General features: G+C 41.7%; 1 protein-coding gene across 8 annotated transcripts in view; it reads left to right on the top strand.

The window, feature by feature from the left end:
- WDR72 (WD repeat domain 72) overlaps positions 1-19,403 on the top strand; it is a 243,257-nt gene that overhangs the window by 5,075 nt on the left and 218,779 nt on the right. The gene's annotated exons all lie outside the window — the stretch shown is intronic.

Here is a 19,403-nt window from a genome sequence, read left to right as displayed (position 1 = left end):
TAATTTGTGATCTTGGAGCATTTAAGTGTGAGCCCATTACTTTGGGGGGGAATCTGTTACAGAATTTTATTCTCTTGATGCTTCTGGTATTATAGGCTTTTACATTTCTTTTTAATTTGAAAGAATTTACCATAATATTATAACTTGGTACAGGCAAAATTATCCCTTTTGTAAATATCGTACCAGTTTGTTGCACAAATGAATACCAGTGTCCTCCCCCTTTAGACCCTCTCTTCCGCATGGATTTCAAAGATCTTAGGCAATTTTGTTGCAATGCCCCACAAAGCATGGAAAGATTCTGCATGTCGCTGGTGAGCAGCAGCAAAACATTTAATTACTTTAGGTTTTGGGCATTGCAAAGAAAAATACTGGATTAGGGGCCAAGCCAGGCCTATTGGTTTGTAGTACACTCAGATTAGGCCAGATATAGGCGTTCTCACTAGGCCATGAAGACTTGGCCTTAGTCAGAACTCGTTTGAGGGAATTGTTTATTCTGGGCATTCCTTCAGTGCGTTTTTCTACGTTTTGTCAATTAAATTGATTATTTCATTCACTGTGCTGTGCAGGAGGGAAGCTGGTTGATTCATGTTCCTCAGCCTCATGTGTAAAGAATGTCTCTGGAGAGCTAGTTTAAATTCACGTTCTTCAACATGACGTCCAGTGTGACGCCCAGAATCTGCATTGTAGTAGCCCTCGCAGGTGAGATGGCGCTGAGGCTCCCAAGCTTGCTTCCATCTTTGGTGAATGCATTGACTAAGAATCTCTGCAGAACAGTAATCTCTTTGCACCTCATCATTACTGCTCAAGTGTCTAGACAAATCTACAATCTAGCCCACTCCTTGATTTCAACCAACTCAGCTTACCTTTCTAGTTTTTTTTTTTTTAACCTATGAACTAGAGACTGAGCTAGATTTTTTTTTCTGTTCCTTAATTTGATAACTTTTTTTCTGTTTCACATATAAATCCAGGTTAATCTAAAAGAACGTCTTTGGAACCTTTATACAGTAAAGTCCTTCTTTGAAGAGATGGACGGTTAAATAAACCCTGCTGAAAGTTCTGTAAAATTATTAGGGGCTCTAGGGTGTCAATCTGTTTACCTTCTATGTTACCTACCCACGTTAACTACCTACCTACCTTCTATGTTACCCTCTTAAGGTGAGAGATACAATGGGTGGATAATTTCAACTCTAGGAAGGTGAGCTGAGAAGGTTTATAGAGACCTGGGCAGAGACTAAGCTACCTTTTGTATTTACTGTTTGTAAATCACCAGCTGCATATTTCAGTAGGAGAACTCTGCTGTAAGTAGCTCTCCTTAATCCCCTCTCCAGGCAAAGTTAAGTGAATCCTGCACTGTGCTGGTTTCCAGGGTCCTTGTTGGGAACCAGGCCTCAGCCCCTCTCACTTTGTAATAAGGGAAGTTCCATGCATTGTGGGCATCACAGAGCAGGAGCTGAGGCTTCATCTTTCTCTCAGGTGGAGAACAGAGTCAGGTGCACAGGAGGGAATCATGCAAATATTTTTGAAGTGAATCAACAACCACTTTCCAAATCACTGTTGAAACAGAATCCCTTTTCTGTAATATACTTTATAATTTTCTTATTTTATTTTATTTTATTTATTTTTTGACAGGCAGAGTGGACAGTGAGAGAGAGAGAGAGAAAGGTCTTCCTTTTTGCCGTTGGTTCACCCTCCAATGGCCACCGTGGCTGGCGCGCTGCGGCCGGCGCACTGCGCTGATCCGATGGCAGGAGCCAGGTGCTTCTCCTGGTCTCCCATGGGGTGCAGGGCCCAAGCACTTGGGCCATCCTCCACTGCACTCCCGGGCCACAGCAGAGAGCTGGCCTGGAAGAGGGGCAACCGGGACAGAATCCGGCGCCCTGACCGGCACTAGAACCCGGTGTGCCGGCACCGCTAGGCAGAGGATTAGCCTAGTGAGCCGCGGCGTTGGCCCATAATTTTCTTTATGTTCAACGCGAGGAACTCTGTACAAATTCCACTGATCCGCTTTTGAGCACTGCAATATGTTTGATTGCAATCATTATTTAGAATGGAAGAATAAAAGAACTTTTCATAGCATTGTTCTTTTTATTCTTTAAGTTTAGAGACACAGCGACATACAGGTATACAGGTCATTATTTTTCCTCTTCTTGGGCACTGGAAAGTGAGCTTTTGAAGCACCCTCTTGATGTGCATGTTGATTTCTATGAGCAAAAACTACCAGCAGGAAGGGTGTCCTTTTTTCAGTGAGATCACAGAGATAAACAAGTTAGAGCTACTCTCTTGAATAGCTAATGTAAGTCGCCTGGAGAAGGAGAAAATTATTTTCTGCCCTCTGTGTTGATGTGTATAGAACATGTGTTCTGAGGAGCTGCTATTTTCAGTGCCTCTTTTCCAGTTGAGGTGCAACATAAACTATTTTAATTAATATTGTGTCACCAAAAGGGATTGAAATAGCCAATTGAGTTCTGCCAAGATAGAGTCTTTTGATGAAAACATATCTTTATTGATTGTGGACGAAGAAAATCATTCTTAAAATGAAATCCAGAGAAAAATCATATCCCTCGGAGAAAATTTCTGAGTGGCAGGCTGAGATTAACATCATAAAATTGAATTTGTGCTGCAAGCCTTTGATGTAATCAGCAGCTGGGAGATGGTGTTGCCCTTGCTGTGCTGTCTCTGATTGTGGTGAATTATTGTGTGGAATGAAATAAGTGTTTCTCGTGTCCCTCCTCCAAGAAATACAAACAAGGTATTACTAGGGAGTTTCTTGCTAGTTAAAACGGGTTGGATCGATCCCATGCCTCTTAGGTTCTCATACTTCCATGAACTATAGGAGTTGGGCATTCATTTGTGCCCTGGGGGCAGAATGTCTTGATATCACTGGACAGTGACTTCTTTGGTCAGTAGAAACCCAGCAGAGCAGAGTTAAGATGGGTTCCCCTTGCCTGCGCCTTGCAGAGATCAGGATATGTGAAAAAGCAGGCATTTGGTCAGGCAGTTACACCACCGCTTGGGATGCCCACGTCCTGCATCAGAGTGCCTGAGTTCAGGTTTCAGCTCTGTTCCCAGTTCTAGCTTCCTGCTAATGTGCACCCTGCGTGGTAGAAGGTGATGACTGCAATGTCTGGACTGTTTCCACCCATGTGGGAGATCTAGATTGGGTTCCTGGCTCTTTTTGACTTTGGCTTGGCCCAGCTTCAGCTATTGCAGGCATTTGGGGAGTACATCAGCCGAGATACGAGATCTCTCTCTTTCTCCTCATCTCCCTCTCCTCCTCCTTTACCTCCCTCTCAAGTACATAATTCTTGTAACAGATGGGAGTGCCACATATTGCCTTGGTTTTTGTTGGCCTGTTGGTCCTAGCAAGCCTTTCCCATTTCCCTCAGCTACCTTTTAGGACAGACTCTGCATTGCACTTGCCCGAGTGTCTAAGTCTCACCTTGTATTATGACTCCTGTTCCATGACGCCACTATTACAATGGGCTTTTTACTGTTTTTGTATTAACTCCTCATAGTTTGCCAACACTCTTGCCTGTGCATGTGTTTCCACACATGTAATGAGTAGGTTTTGTAGATTAAGTATAGAAGAATGTCCTTACAGATTCACCCTCAGACTAAGGATTACCATTTGGCAACTTCATCTCCCTTGCGGTTGAACCTAAATTGTGTTTGTTGTGTTTCATTGTCTTTAAAGAATCAGTGTGCTGGCTGGCTGTCCAGATCTGCACACATGCGATGATCTCATCATTATGGACTCTGACTTTCGAGCCTTTGGAAAAGCAGGATAAGCCTTGAGGTCAGACACATCTAAGGATGTAGTCCTGGCCTGGGAATTTAGATTTACCAAGCTTTCTTTTCCTGATAATATTAGTGGAGATGTTTAGACAAAATAAGAAAATAGATGGCCAACCTCCCAGTATGGTGTCTACAGCATGGTGGGCAATTAGTAAGCACTTGTGGAGTTTGTGCCTTAAGTCTGGGAAAAATGAGGCTGGCATTGTGGCACAGAGGATTAAGCCACCACCTGCAATGTCGGTATCCCATATTGGAGCAATGGTTTGTGTCATGGCTGCTCCAGTTTCAATCCAGCTCACTGCTGATGTGCCTGGGAAAGCAGCAGCAGATGACACAAATGCTTGGGCCCTTGCAGCCATGTAGGAGATCTGGAGAAAGCTCCTGGCTTCAGCCCAGCCCAGCTCTAGCTGTTGCGGCCATTTGGGGAGTGAACCAGCAAATGGAAGGTCTCTTTAATTCTGTCTCTCCCTCTCTTTGTTATTCTGTATTCCAAATAAATCTCTGTTTAAAAAAAGACTTAGAAAAAGAGGATAGGACAAGTAAGGCAGAAAAATGAGGTGTATCTTCTGGAATTTTGGAAAGTTAGAGGAGCCAGGGCTGAGAAAATTTCTGAATAATAAATAGATGAAGTAGGGAATATAGAAAAGGAATGGGGATTGTCTTGACCCATGAGAGAAAATCCACGAATAGCTCACTTCCTGTTTCCTGCGCCAGTGCTTCAATAGGCTGGAGATTCCAGAAAAATCTTTATTAAAAATGGAATATCCCGCCAATGCTGAAGTTCCTTGGAATTACGACCTGAAATTCTCTGCTTCCTCTGCCACTCTCTCCAAACCACCATGGAATTCTGCGTTCATCATAAACCTTGAGACGAATCTGTTTTCACCTAGCTTCTGCTAGGAATCTGGAATGTAAGAGATGGGGTTAGAAGCTTCCTCGGCAGGTGTTCCTGATTGGTGGGCAGGCAGAAGATACTAGAATCATGAGCATGAAGGTCTCCAAACAGACTGTCCACGTAGGTCCCTAATCCTACCTCTGGGTATGCCTGCCATCTGCTTATTCTGAGACGAAAGGTGGGTTGTCATCAAAGCAGTGACCTGACTTCCCCTGTCAGCAGTGGAGGTGTTGAAGAAGGGAAGTCGATGTCGGAGTGGAGCAAGGAGATGACTGCCACTTGGAAAGGCATAGGGTGAGGGAGGAGCCACTGACAGCTGTGTCCGGGAAGCTCTCTGTGCTGTTGTACCTTGAGCATACTTTGGTCAGCCTGAATTTTTAGGTCCTTTACATTCTTAGGATTTATAGGTTGTAAATTCCTAGAGGGCAGGAATCTGGTTTTTCTTTTCTTTCTTTTTTTTTTTTCTACCTTTGCTTGAATAGTGCCTGAATGGATACCTGTTGAGTGCATAAATGAATAGTTTCTTTTCCCAGGGAGTCTGTAATGTGGATGGAAAGGAGATGTATTACACAAAAGTAGAAAATAGAATTTGGCATGTAGCTAATTGTATGATTAGGACTAGAATTTAAACACACACATAATATAGAGATCCACATTCTGTCTTAAAAAAAAAAAAAAAAACAAATCTGTCAGGTGGTAGATAGCTTTCTCAGATGAGGTAACAAACTAGCACATATCCAGCGGCTTGGACATCAGAATGGTATCACCGCAGGGTCTGGAGGCTGCAGGTGCGATCTCAGGGTGGGCTCCCACTGAGGACTGTGAGGACAAGCCTCTCCCATGCCTCTCCCCTCTCTTTGGTGGCTTTCTGGCAGCCTTTGTCACTCCTGTGGGTGGAGAAACAGCGCTTTGTCCGCCACCTTCTTCCTGTGACTGTCTCCCTGTGAACATCCCCCTCCGCATTTCCCTGTTTAGTATGGACCCCCGTCTTACTGGGTTAGGAGTTGCCCTAATCCAGTATGACCTTATTTGCATGTAATTCATGATACTGCCATCAACCTTTTTCCAAGAAATGTCACACTCTGAGGTACCTGGGGTTAGGAATCAACTGATGAATTTTTGAAGTGGACTTACTTCAACCCATAATGAATAGGAAGGTGATAGATTTTTTTTTAAAAAATCAAGTTGTTTTTTATTGAAGTCTTTTTAAAAAGTAATTTATTTCTTAGATTGATTTTTCTATTTGATGGTTTACTCTCCAAATGGGCACAACAGGCAGGTTGAAGCCAGAAGCCAGGATTTTCATCTTGGTCTCCCACGTGTGTAGCAGAGGCCCAAATACTTGGGTTGTCTCTCACTTCCTTCTCAGACACATTAGCAGGAAGCTGGATCAGAAGCAGGGTGTCAGGGACTTGAAATGGGATGCCAGCACTGTAAGCTGTGGCTCAACCCACTGCATGACAGCCCTTATCTTTGAAGTCTTAGCTTTATCTCCCCTGTTTAATCCACTGAAAAGATAGAGTAGATTCTAAATTATGACGAATACATTGAAGGATTGTAAATGACAAATATTCCACTTACTTAATATTCTTTACTTAGAAGAATATACATATGTAAATGTGTGTGAGAATGAGGGGAGGGGAGGGAAGGAGATTGAATTAACCACTGGAGAAGCCTGCATCCCTTATCAGAGTGCCTGGTTCAAGTCCCAGCTACTCCACTTCCAATCTAGCTTTGTGGGGTTTAGGGGCTGGAGGGGAAGAATTGCCTCATTTGGTGTGGGATCTTTGAAAGGGTAAAGAAAAGGATTTGACTATGACAATTGATTGGAGCCTTGTTTCCCAATGTGCGTTAGGTAATACACAGCAAGCATTTATGCTGATAAATAAGTATTTGTTATAATCTACTATTTTGAAAATATAACAAGCACATTACAACTTATGATTTTATATGCACCCATGATTAAGTTGATGCCAAAGGATATTATTTGTACAACTTAATTTATTTGTGTGTAAGTTAATTTAATGAGTGAGTTAAAGGAATACAAGTATGTTAGACAAATAGTTTTCCAGATTGTTGTTGGATATGGCGAAAAATATGACTCAAGCCTGGAAGTACTTGCAGAATCCACACCCACAGAAACAATGCTTTTTCTCTTAATGCAAATACTTAGTTAAAGCTAACCATGAGCTGATTCAGTTGTAAAGACTGAGAAGAGCCTGAGTTTTTCTGTTTTGTTCTCTGTACTCCAACCCACCACCTTACCTAGGTCAGTTTGCAATAAAGATTTTTTTTAATTTAAATAATAATGAATTAGAATGGTGGCCTTTTTTGTTCACATTAGATGTCTGGCAGGTCAAGAAATAAAGAGAAACTACACAGAAAAATCAGTCCCTTTCACTGTCAATATTCAGAGTTAAATGTAGCAGACACTAAGAAAAAGAAATTCCAGGGTGAGTGTTGGTCGCAGAGGTTAACACACCTGTAACCCACTGGAGTGTATCTGTTCGAGTCCTGGCTCCACTCTCCATTCTAGCTTCCTGCTAACAAGCACCATGGAGATGGCAGATGATGGCTCAAGCACTAGGATCCCTGCCACTCAAGTTGGAGACCCCCTGAATTCCCAGCTCCTGACTTTGGCCTGGCCCACCCTTGGCTCTTACAGATATTTGGGGAGTGAGCCAGCAGACGGGAGACCCCTGGGTCTGCATGTCTGTTTCTTTCCTGCTTGAATAAAATTGAAAAATAAAAGAATGCCCTGCAGTCTAAAACTTTGAAATTTTCTGCAGGAAGATTGTAGTTCCATGAAGTTGTTCACTAACTGAATATAAATAAAAATGAAGGTGCCATGGAGAAAGCTGAATCATCCTCATAATTCTTGTAGCAGCCTAATGCTAGGCTCTTTGACACTGACTCTAAATGGAAAACACTGGTCTTTATTTGGTTATATTAGCTTTATTGCAGCACAGCTTAATGAGCAAACTGATGAAGTTGGAAGGAAAATCTTAGACCCACAGGCTGGAGGAGCTGTGAACTGTGATGGAAAACTCTTCCATGTAGTGACAGTAAGGTTTTGTGTGTGTATGTGTGTGGTTTTTTTTTTTTTTTTTTTTTTTTTTTTTTAAGAGATTTATTTGAAAGCAGAGTTACAGAGAGGCAGAGAGAGAATGATCATCCATCTACTGGTTCACTCCCCAAGTGAGCACAACAGCCAGAGCTGGGAACTTCTTCTGGGTCTCCCAAGTGGGTGCAGGGGCCCAAGGACTTGGGCCATCATCTACTGCTTACCCAGGCCATAGCAGAGAGCTGGATCAGAAATGAGGCAGCCAGGACTCGAACTGGAGCCCATATGGGAAGCCAGTGCTTCAGGTGGCAGATTCAGCCACTACACCACAGTGCTGGCCCCAAGTTTTTGTTTTTGGCTGCTCTGTTTTATATATATTCTAGATCAGGAGTTCTGAGATTAATTTGTATTTCTGTTTGATTACTCCCTTGATCTCTGGGCTATTTTAGCATTGACTTTACTTGCCAAGGTATATCCTACCTAACACATTATTTTTCATAGTTTCCTAAGTAGTAATTAATCACTCAATTGTAACATTTCTGGAGGAGTTTCGCTTTGATGTAGGTTAGGGGTTAATTCTAAAATAGTCATGCTTCACTGGATAAACCAGGTGGAATTTTATGTGTTATTCAAATATGCCTTGGGCAGCCTTTGACTTTGTAGTAACTTTTTTTTTTTTAACCTTTACTAAGGAGTTACCTGATTACAATCTGTTGATAAAATAAGAAAGTTTGCTCTGGGGGCATTTGCAAAGATAGGTTTTGGGGGACATGGGCTTCTGCTGAGACCAGATCAGTTGTGCAAGAACCATGGGGTTCCAGAGACACCAGGTGCTGCTGCTTGCTTCACTCTCTTCCCTGGTTAAAGTAGCTCTCAATTGGCACCCCCTACACCCACCCAAACCCCTCGCTTTCTGCATCATTCCTCAGTTTGCTTGTGTTCTTTGTTCCTTCAATGAAGCTATACTTTGCCATCTCCCAAAGTATTGCAAACAGTAGCTGTATGAAGTAGGTTAAGCTACTTTTCTCAGCAATCTAATATATTTTTTCAAGTTCATTAAGGTATAATTTCATACAACGAAATGCACCCATAAAAAGTGTACAAGTCAGTGAATTTTAGGAACCAAGTTCTTTTAATCTGCAACTCAACTCAAAATTTAAGAAAACTCCTAGGGATGCTGTTTGGCCCAGACTGCTGATGAGGATACTTAAATCCCACATAGGATTATGTGGGTTCAATTTCAAGATTCATTCCAACTGGAATTGATTCAAGCTGGATTCCCTGCAGACCCTGGGAAGCAGCAGGTGATGGCTCAAGGACTTGGTTTCTTGTCACCCATGTTGGCCACCTGGCTTGAGTTCCCAGCTTCTGGCTTCAGCTCTGAGCCTGTCCCTGGCCTTTGGGGACGTTTGAGGAGTGAATCAGCAGATGGGTGCTCTCTTCCTCTGTCACTAACACAAACATATTATTAAAAAAAAAAAAAAAAAAAAAAAAAAAAAACTCCCTCTGGCCTCAAGATGACCAAGTTAACTTTTTTGAAGGAAAGAGTTATACAGTCATTCATTTTCGCTCCTGACAGTGGCTCTGAGTTGGGAGGAAAGTTGATGAGATTCTTTTCCACTGCAGAGACTGGAGTCAGAGAGGTCACACAACTAGAAGTGGCAGATCTGAGACTCACATCCACATCTCTTTCATCCCAAAGCTCATATTATTTACTATTCCATTGTTAGCACTTCCCTCGCATGCGTTCACCTTGGTTGGAAGGTTATCAAAACCCTTGTGACTGAGAGCCTTATCCTTTGGATCTTTTGGTTGGCTGTCCTCAGTCAAGGAGTTCTAGGCTTGTTTGTGTTTGAGGCCTGTAAGGGGAGATTGAGTGTCTGGGCGTGTCACCAAAGAAGGCTTTTTAGAACAAGGTAAACAACTGCACAACAGACAACAACCACAACACCACATGTGCAGCTCCGTCATTCCTCTGCTGGGCTCAGCTAACTCAGGAACATAAAAAACAAATTGTTGCAGGGGTGACTTTGCAGCTGGGCAGAAGGCCACGAGGCCCCACTGGAGCCTGCGTAATTAGTGGTTTTATTGTGTTTTTGTTTTTTTCTTTTTTTAAAGAATAACCAAGCTCACTTCTGGCAGGTCAGAATGGACCATCTTTGTCCTGGTGTGCAGGCACTGAGCTCTAGATGTGCTGGTATGAGATCTGGGTCTGGGTCTGGGTCTATTGCTCTTTTCTTGGTTACTGTTGCCAAACGACCAGCTCTTCTGGGCTTTCATTTCCTCATCTGTACAGACAGGGAGGGGTGACTGTGATTCCAAGATGACCTGTTACCTCTAGCCTCGGGGTACCAAATGCCTTCAGATGTCTATGGGACTCAATTATATTGGAATTTCTGATCAACAAGTAATATTTTTATTAACATACTTCATACAATAGACAATATTTGTCTTTAGCATCTACTTGCTTCCAACATCGTAAAGGAGGTACTTATACAAAAAAAAATGTTGTTTATCTGAAATTAAAATGTAACCAAGAGCCGGCGCCGTGGCTCAATAGGCTAATCCTCCACCTTGCGGCGCCGGCAAACCGGGTTCTAGTCCCGGTTGGGGCGCCGGATTCTGTCCCGGTTGCCCCTCTTCCAGGCCAGCTCTCTGCTATGGCCAGGGAGTGCAGTGGAGGATGGCCCAGGTGCTTGGGCCCTGCACCCCATGGGAGACCAGGAAAAGCACCTGGCTCCTGGCTCCTGCCAGGATCAGCGCGGTGCGCCGGCTGCAGCGGCGGCCATTGGAGGGTGAACCAGCGGCAAAGGAAGACCTTTCTCTCTCTGTCTCTCTCTCTCACTGTCCACTCTGCCTGTCAAAAAAAAAAAAAAAAAAAAATGTAACCAGGCATTTTGCATTTGATTAACAACTGTAGCAAACCTAGTTTGGCCTGAAATCATCCAGTGTTGTGGCACAGTGGGTTAGGCCACCACCGGCAATACCAGCATCAGTTAGAGTCTCGGCTGCTTTAATTCTGATCCAGTTCTCTGCTAATGTGCCAGGGAAAGCTACAGAAGATAATCCAAATCCTTGACCCCTGTCACCCACATGGGACAACTGGATTGAATTCCAGGCTCCTTCCCTTGGCCTGGCTCAACCTTTACCATTATGGCTATTTGGGGAGTGAATCAGCAGATTGAGGGTTCTCTTTCTCTCTCTCTCTGGTTGTGTGTCTCTCTAACTTTACCTTTCAAATAAATCAATAAATCTTTTTTTAAAAACATAGTAGTAACAAATGGTACATTTTCATGGCCAAATGTGCTAGCATATACCCGTAATATTTTAGAGGACAAAAATTTTAATGACAATATTGTAGGAGAGAGGGAATCTAGCATTGACAAAGGTAATGCTAGCAAATAATCACACTATCTACCCACAGTAGAAAATAGAGTAATATATTGCCTCAGTCCCTCATTCAGTAATTATTTGCTGTGTGCCAATGGTCAATGAGGAGAACTTATCAGAGTTTTCTATGTAGAAACACCTATCCTTATGTCAATTCTGTAAGGTAATTATTTTTCCCATTTTTTGATGAGAAAACTGAGGTTCAGATAATATTTGCTAGCTCCTAAGATGGGTGTGAGCGAGGTCAAAATTTATGTAACTAATTCTGTTATATTTTCTTGTGTCTTTCTATTAATTCAAAATAATGGAGGAAGCAGTGTGCTGGATACAACCTAATGATCAATCAAGAATTTTTACCCTTAAATTTCCATCCGTTTCTGTGAAATGCAAAGAGTTGGAGAGTTGCTTTGTTCAGAATGTCAGTTCTACTTCAGTAAGAAGACTGCTTGTCACATCTCTCTTCCTTCACTTCCTTATCAGCAAAATAGGACTGTCATTTCACATTCTGAAAGTTGCTCCTGGTTCCTGGGAACTCCTGCACCTTTATCTGGGTTAAGTAGGCTGACTGGAGAAGTGTGTATTGAATGTCACCTGTGTGGGCCGCACTGTGCTAGGGATTAGAGGTCAGGCAATGGAAAGGCACACCCGTCCTTTGCTAGCTGTAATACACAGCTCAACAAAGTGTTTGCTCACTTGGTGATTTCCAAGTTCCTTGTGGGTCTAGAAGGTAAGCTGAAATTTCACCTTTCTAGAGTAAGTAGCCTGTTGATATTTCTGCTTAAAAATATGTATTTAAGAACATTTTCATTTGAAAGCAGAACAGTTTTGGACAAGCTCCCGAGAGCTCAGCCTGCAAGTCCGTGCAGCAGTCAGTGGTTGTTGGTACCACCACCTCACCAGGAGGCTTATTTCTAAGATGCAGATGGTTTTACAAACCCTGTAATGGTTGTGCAAACTCTATACTGGTTTGAGCCTTCTACCGCTATAGATTATTTATGTTCCCAGAGAAGTTTTACTTAATTCAGTACTTTTCCTTCTTCACATCAAAGCATATACATAGAAAGTGGTTATTTTTGTGCACACCATTGAGAGTTTCCATTTCTCTAACCTCCTTGTATAAAGTATTGGAGGCCCACTGTATGCTGATGCACACTACAGAGAAGCTCTGATTTGTTCATTTAATCTGTGTCACGGTGGACCACTGGTTATAAAAAGAAACCCAGGGAACTCGTACTGAAATCTTGTTAAGTGAAAAGGAAAACAGTACACATTCTACAGATTTGCTGCAAGAGGCATTCTGCCATCTGTAGGCTTCATTCATCTGATAGTCTCAACTGGCGTATCAGACTGTCACTAGTACCTTAAAATTACATGAAAAAGGGGGAAATAATAATGATTTCATTGAATATGGCTTTTTCTAAAGATGTAAAAATATTCACAAACTTCATGGCTAAGAACTACTTGCAAATAATAGTCTCATTTAGAAACAAAATGTGGAAATTATTAAGATGAACAGTTTAAATTTATTAAACAGAAAAGGAAATCCACACATTATTTTACAAATGAAGTCTTGGTCCTGTTGGAAATGGTACCTAAATTTCATTTTATATTTAAATATATAATATTAAAACAGAAAACTTAATACTGTTTTCTTTCACAGAAATTGATTGTATATATCTATAATTAAACTATTAAACCTGATTTATAATTAATTATATAATTATAAATATATTAACAATAAAAATGTTTAATTACAATTATTTCTAATATACCATTGAGAAAGGACATGTTTAATAGATGAAAGGGTTTACTGAAGAAGGTAGAAAAATCAGAAGAAGACGGAGATCCGCAAAACGCTGGTTACTTTCTGCAGACGACAGTACACTCTCCTGTATGCTCCCTTAGCACTGCTATGTGTCCAGAGCGCTTGTTTCCCAGCAGTAAAGCCTCTTTGTGAGAACAGTGAGATACACCTAAATGCAAAGCCCAAACTTGTAATTCATTTACATGTGTATTCTACCTACTGGTTATGAGTGTTTTGAAGACCATTTACCTTGCCATTCTGACAATCCACTATGGTATCTGTATGCTGCAGTCAAGAATTTATGAAGAGCTAGGCATTTGGTGAAGTAGTTCAGATGTCCCTTGGAATGCCTCCATCCCATATCACAGTGCCTGGGTTAGAGTCCTGGCTCTACTTTTGATAACAATGTCCTGCTAATGTGCATCCGGCGAGCCATTCAGGGTTAAGTCCATGTTATAAATGTGAGAGACCCAGATGGAGTTCCAGGCTCTCATTTCAGCCATGCTCAGCTAGGACTGTTGTAGGCATTTGAGGAGTGAACCAGAGGATGGAAGATCTCTTTCTTTCTCTCAAGTAAATAATTAATTAAAAGAGCTTGTATAGAAATAATTTGAGAATCCCTTGAGTATAGTTTCTGTTTGTATTTGAGTGTGCTTATGTCATTATCCCAACAGCCATATTGATTATGTAAGTTATCAAATGCAATATCTGAAATCTCCAGTGCTGTACACAGTGTATGAATAGACATGGAAAATGAGGGAGATTAGTGTACCCTTTACAAGGTCATCTGTAGCTGTGTGTGTTTCTGTGGCTATGTACCTTTTTTTAGTGTTCATACTTCTTTCTCCAATGGAAGTACTTATTTTAAATCACCTTTAAATAGATCTGACTTAAAAGTCATTTTGAGTAAGCATCTATCAATTAGCTGTTCTAGACATTCTAAAATATCATTCAGATACTCAGATTCAGGATACAGTAATTATAAATTGAGGGCTGTGAAATAGACACTTGTAATTCCTTTCTAAAGACTTTAAGGCCTGTCTAGACATATAATTATTTGAAATGGCCCAGGAATATTTCTGTCAGAGACAACTTTTCCCCCTTCACACCCCAGAGATTCCATCTAACTTAAATCATCTGCAATACAATGTTTTATATTTTTTGATACATTTTGTTGGTTCATTTATTTGAGAAGCATGGGGACAGAGAGAGATCTTACCTGCTTGTGCACTCTCTGAATGTCCAGAACAACCAGGCTGGACTGAGGCCAGACCAGCAGTCATGTGGGTGGCAGAAACCCAAATACTCTCTCTAAAGTCTGCATTGGCAGGAAGCTGGAATTGGGAGCCAGAGCCAGAATTGAACTGAGGCCCTGTGATACAGTCTTTGGGCATCTTGTATGGTCCACTAGGCCAGATGCCTGCCCACAGGTTTTTGTTTAATAGAGATTTCTGGAAGAATTATTAGAGAATCTCAAAAGATATGGATTTACTCTCGTGAATAGCAATATACGAAGGTTTTTCAGGGTTTATTTTTTAAATTTTACAGCAAAAAATAAAAATAGAGCAAAATGAAAAAGACTCCTGAGACAGGCAGTCTTGTAATCAGTTTTTTTTTTTTAATTCTTGCTGTCAAATTCTCTTAGTGTCTGAGTCAGAATTAAAAGTGATCTTAGTAGATAAGTAGACCACGTTTCTCATCATCAGCTTCCTTAAAAGTGAGGGAGCTTAGATCAGTGATCCTCAAGGCTACCTCTTGCTCTGAATTCTAGACTTACGGGAGGTTATGAACAATAGGTATGCTTAATATGCAATACAACAGCTTAATATGCATACTTACACCCCTATGTTTTTACTTACATGGTTGAATTTATTCCTCACAGGAATATTATGATGTAGGCCGCGCAGGTGATAATACCTTCATTTTACTACTTATTATCTTTATGATGGGATAAAGGCAATATGTGGTAAACAAATAACGACAATCCAAAGCCAGCTCTCTGAATTGCAGATCTGCTTTCCACCGCACTTTATGATCTATACTATTCTCACTGGGATCTTATTTCTTTCATCTTGATGTGTTTCATTTTCTAATTTGTTGTGTAGATATCCTGTGGCTAGTCCCACATGCTTAGTCCCAAATGCTTAGAATTTTGGTACTTACATATTTGTAAATAATCACATGAGTGGGTGCTTTATTGCAACTGATTCTTTGCAAAGATTTATATTTTTTTGAAAGAGATATATGGAGGGAGATCTTCCACCCACGGATTCAGTCCCCACATGTCCACACAGCCAGGGTTAGGCCAGTGGAAACCAGAAGCTGAGAACTGAGTCCCTGTGGGTGTCAGGAACCCATCATCTCCTGCCTAAAGGGTGTGCATTATCAGGATTCTGAATTAGGAGTAGCTGGGACTCCAGCCAGGCACTCCAGTGTTGAATGCTGGCATTCCAACTGGTGACTTAACTGCTGTGCCAGATGCCCACATCCACACCTGATTTTTCAGACTCCGTTCACCTATTCCTTCAGCAAATAGTTACTGAACCCTTTCTGTGCTAATAGTCTGGGCTCTTAGAGTAGAGCGATAGACAAAACAGAGAGCAGTCCTAGTCCTCAGGGAGTTCACAATCTCCTGAAAGTCAATTTGAAATAATTAATTTGAATTACAAAAAAAGCACAAATATAATTGTGAAAACATTTGATCTTTATGTTCTATTAAAATATTTATTTATTTATTTGAAAGGCAGAGTTACGGAGAGGCAGAGAGAGAGAGAGAGAGAGAGAGGTCTTCCATCCACTGGTTCACTCCCCAGATGGTACAATGGCCGGAGCAGCACTAATCCCAAGGCAGGAGACAGGAGCTTCTTCCAGGTCTCCCATGTGGGTACAGGGGCCCAAGGACTTGGGCAATCTTCTACTGCTTTCCCAAGCCATAGCAGAGAGCTGGGCCAGAAATGGAGCAGCTAGGACTTGAACTGGCACCCCTATGGGATGCCGGCACTGCAGGCAGCAGCTTTACCCGCTACACCATAGCACCGGCCTTAACATTTGAACTTTGAATAACTGCTGCTATTATTAGAAATACAGGAGCTGGGGCCAGCAGAAGTGGCTGTCTACCTGAGTAGTTAGGGTGCTTGAATCCCACACCAGAGTGCCTAGCTTCCATCCCCAGCTCTGGCTCCCTATTCTTGCTTCCTGCTAATGCAGACCTAGGAAGGCAGCAGTGATGGCTCAAGTAATTAGACTCATGCTATTCTCATGGGAGGGCTGGGTTGTCTTCCTAGCTCCAGGCTCCAGCCCCAGCCATTGTGGGCATATGGGGAGTGAACTGAAAGATGGCAACATTCTCTGTCTCTGTTGCTGTCTCTCTCTCTCTCTATATATATATCTCAAATAAGTTTTTAAAAAAGTAATGAAGAGATGCATTTAGTCTACTGTTACTCGTTGATTTCCCATGTTTAAGGCACTGTGCTTTGTATACTTTAGGAAATACAACAATTAGGCACCCCGGGTTCTAGTCCCAGTTGGGGTGCCAGATTCTGTCCAGGTTGCTCCTCTTCCAGTCCAGCTCTCTGCTGTGGCCCGGCAGTGCAGTGGAGAATGGCCCAAGTGCTTGGGCCCTGCACCCGCATGGGAGACCAGGAGGAAGCACCTGGCTCCTGGCTTCGGATTGGTGCAGCACGCCGGCCGTAGCAGCCATCTGGGGAGTGAACCAACGGAAGGAAGACCTTTCACTCTATCTCTCTTTCTCTCTCTCACTGTCTAACTCTGCCTGTTAAATAAAATAAAAAAATTTACAAAAAAAGAAATGATTCTTGGGGCTGGCATTGTGGCACGCACAGTGGTTTAAGCCACCACTTGCAACCCTGACATTCTATTTCAACCTAGCTGCTCAAGTCCTGACTCCTCCATTTAGAATCCAGCTCCCACTGATGCACCTGGGAAGCAGCAGCAGATGGCCAAGTACTTCTGCCCCTGTGTGGGAGACCTGGGTTCCTGGCTTCAGCCCATCCTAGTCTCAGCTGTTGGAGCAGTTTTTCAAGTGAGCCAGTGGATGGAAGATCTTTTTCCCTCTCTGTCTCTCCTCTATGTATGTAAATCTTTGACTAAAAAAGTCATGAGTCTAATCTTTGATAAATAATGTTGAATGATGAAGTATCAAGATCACTTTCATTAAAAGAATACTTAACAAGTACTCAGTATGGGCCAGGTGCAACATTAAGTAAAGGCTACTCCCTATTCTTGGAGGAACTGTATCGTTTCGTTAGAGAGCCATCCACGCCCAGTAGATAACTGTAAGGCAGCTACTAATTCAGAATAATTGAAGTGGCTAGTTATTGGACAATGTTGCAATGATTCAAGTAAAAGAAGTTAATTCTCTAAAGTAGCAGGCCTATAAATAATACACCTGTGGAAGTGTTTATCTTTAGCATAATGTTAGTTAATCATTACAGATAAATTAACTCCTTGGCAAATGTTCCTCCAAGTTTGTTTCTGCTGAGATTCTCATTAGCAGGCCAGTAAAATTTCCTTGACTAATTTCCTAGGTAAAGTTTAAAAGGTGACCAGTGAGTCTTCAGACAGGAACCACAGTACCTTTTGCCCAGAGACAGAAAATACGCAGTTTCAATTCCTTTCCCACCACTTCTTAGTTCCAAGAAGCAGACATTAGCTAAGCCAAGATTTCAGCCAAAATGCAAATGACTTTTTTAAAATTACTTTCTCTGTAAATTACTAGAAGCTATGGAGAACAACGTAGTATTTCTTAGAAGGAGTGGAACATGAAATCTCACTCCTGGAGTCCTTCTTACTAATAGTTATACAATCTTCACTTATATCACTTAAGGAGTGTACGATTTCCCAAAAGTTAAATGTCCTGATACGTGAACCATTCTCTGTCTCTTAGTAATTGTTAAAACTACTGATTTTTGCTCTCCTGCCCTCTTAAACAGTGTATTGGGCATCTTATCTTTAATTCATCCAGCTCCATGCAGTGATGAGCAGTAATTGTCCTGGGCTAGCATACTGTGGTGCCCTCAGGAGTGACAGAGAGTGAGGCCAATTTTCCCTTACACTAAGAGCCTCTCCACCATCAGATGTTGTGACTAATGCCAGGTTTTGTGTGTTTTTTGGTCTTGTTTTCTGTGGTGTGATTGACTGTTTTCCTCTGCCTTTTTCAATTGCAAGTCATGATTGTTCTGTTTTGCTTCTCTCTTTCTTGATTTTAACATAAGTAAACTATGAAATGAACTTTTCATTTTACTTGGAATGTATGTAGGTCTATGATAAGTGTTTACATATATAAAAATATATCTGCTAATTGCCCAAGATTATATCACAATATAAAGTTTTGGCTATGATAAGTACATGCATGTGGCTTTGTTTGAGAGGCAGAAGAGGCACAAGAAGAAAGAGAGCAGGAGCCAGTGAGTTTCCATCTGCTAGTGCACTCCCCAGATGCCTGTGGCAAGCTGGGCTGAGTCAGGCTGAAGCTAGGAGTCAGAAGGAATTCAATCCACATCTCTTGTGTGAGTGATAGGAACCCAAGGCTCCCAGTGTCTAGAGTAGCAGGAAATTGCAGTCAGATCCAGGAACTGAACTCACATAACCAGCGTCTTAACCTCTAGACCAGTGCCCACATTTCCATTTGGAATGGTTATAGATTTATTTCTGTTTGCATTTTTACATTTATTCACATCTAGTAATACATATTTTCTTTAAAAATTGTTTTACTCCTTTCCAAATTTTTAATATAAAGTTAATATTCTCAGTTAAGTACTAATTCTTATTACACCCATTTTCTATCTATATTCTGGATGTTTTTAACTCTAACTTTTTAATCAAATGTGTCATAGATTTACTCATTACTGTTTTGAAATTACTGGGTTTTACTTGTAGATTCTTTGTTGTTTTGAGCAGTAATGGATGACCTGTTCTGCATTCTTTAAATTTATCTTGCTATTTTTTTTAAGATTTATTTATTTATTTGAAGTCAGAGTTGTACAGAGAGGGGAGAGGCAGAGAGAGAGAGAGATCTTCCATCCATTGGTTCCCTCCCCAATTAGCTGCAACGGCCGGAGCTGTGCCAATCTGAAGCCAGGAGCCAGGAGCTTCTTCTAGGTCTCCCATGTGGGTGCAGAAGCCCAAGGGCTTGGGCCATCTTCTACTGCTTTCCCAGGCCACAGCAGAATGCTGAATTGGAAGTGAAGCAGCTGGGTCTCGAACCGGCTCCCATATGGAATGCCGGGGCTTCAGGCCAGGGCATTAACCCACTGTGCCACAGTGCTGGCCCCATATCTTGCTCTTCTTTGATGTAAAATTTTAATTTGAATGTTATCTTACTAATTTTCCATCATTTCACTTTTTTTTTTTTAAGATTTATTTATTTGAAAGTCAAAGTTACACAGAGAGGAGAGGGAGAGGGAGAGAGAGGTCCTTCATCCAATGGTTCACTC

The sequence above is a fragment of the Oryctolagus cuniculus genome, chromosome 12, assembly GCF_051225735.1.
Source record: "Oryctolagus cuniculus isolate XC-2025 breed Fujian yellow rabbit chromosome 12, ASM5122573v1, whole genome shotgun sequence".
NCBI classification, from domain to species: domain Eukaryota; kingdom Metazoa; phylum Chordata; class Mammalia; order Lagomorpha; family Leporidae; genus Oryctolagus; species Oryctolagus cuniculus.
This window is presented reverse-complemented; position numbering and strand designations above follow the sequence as displayed.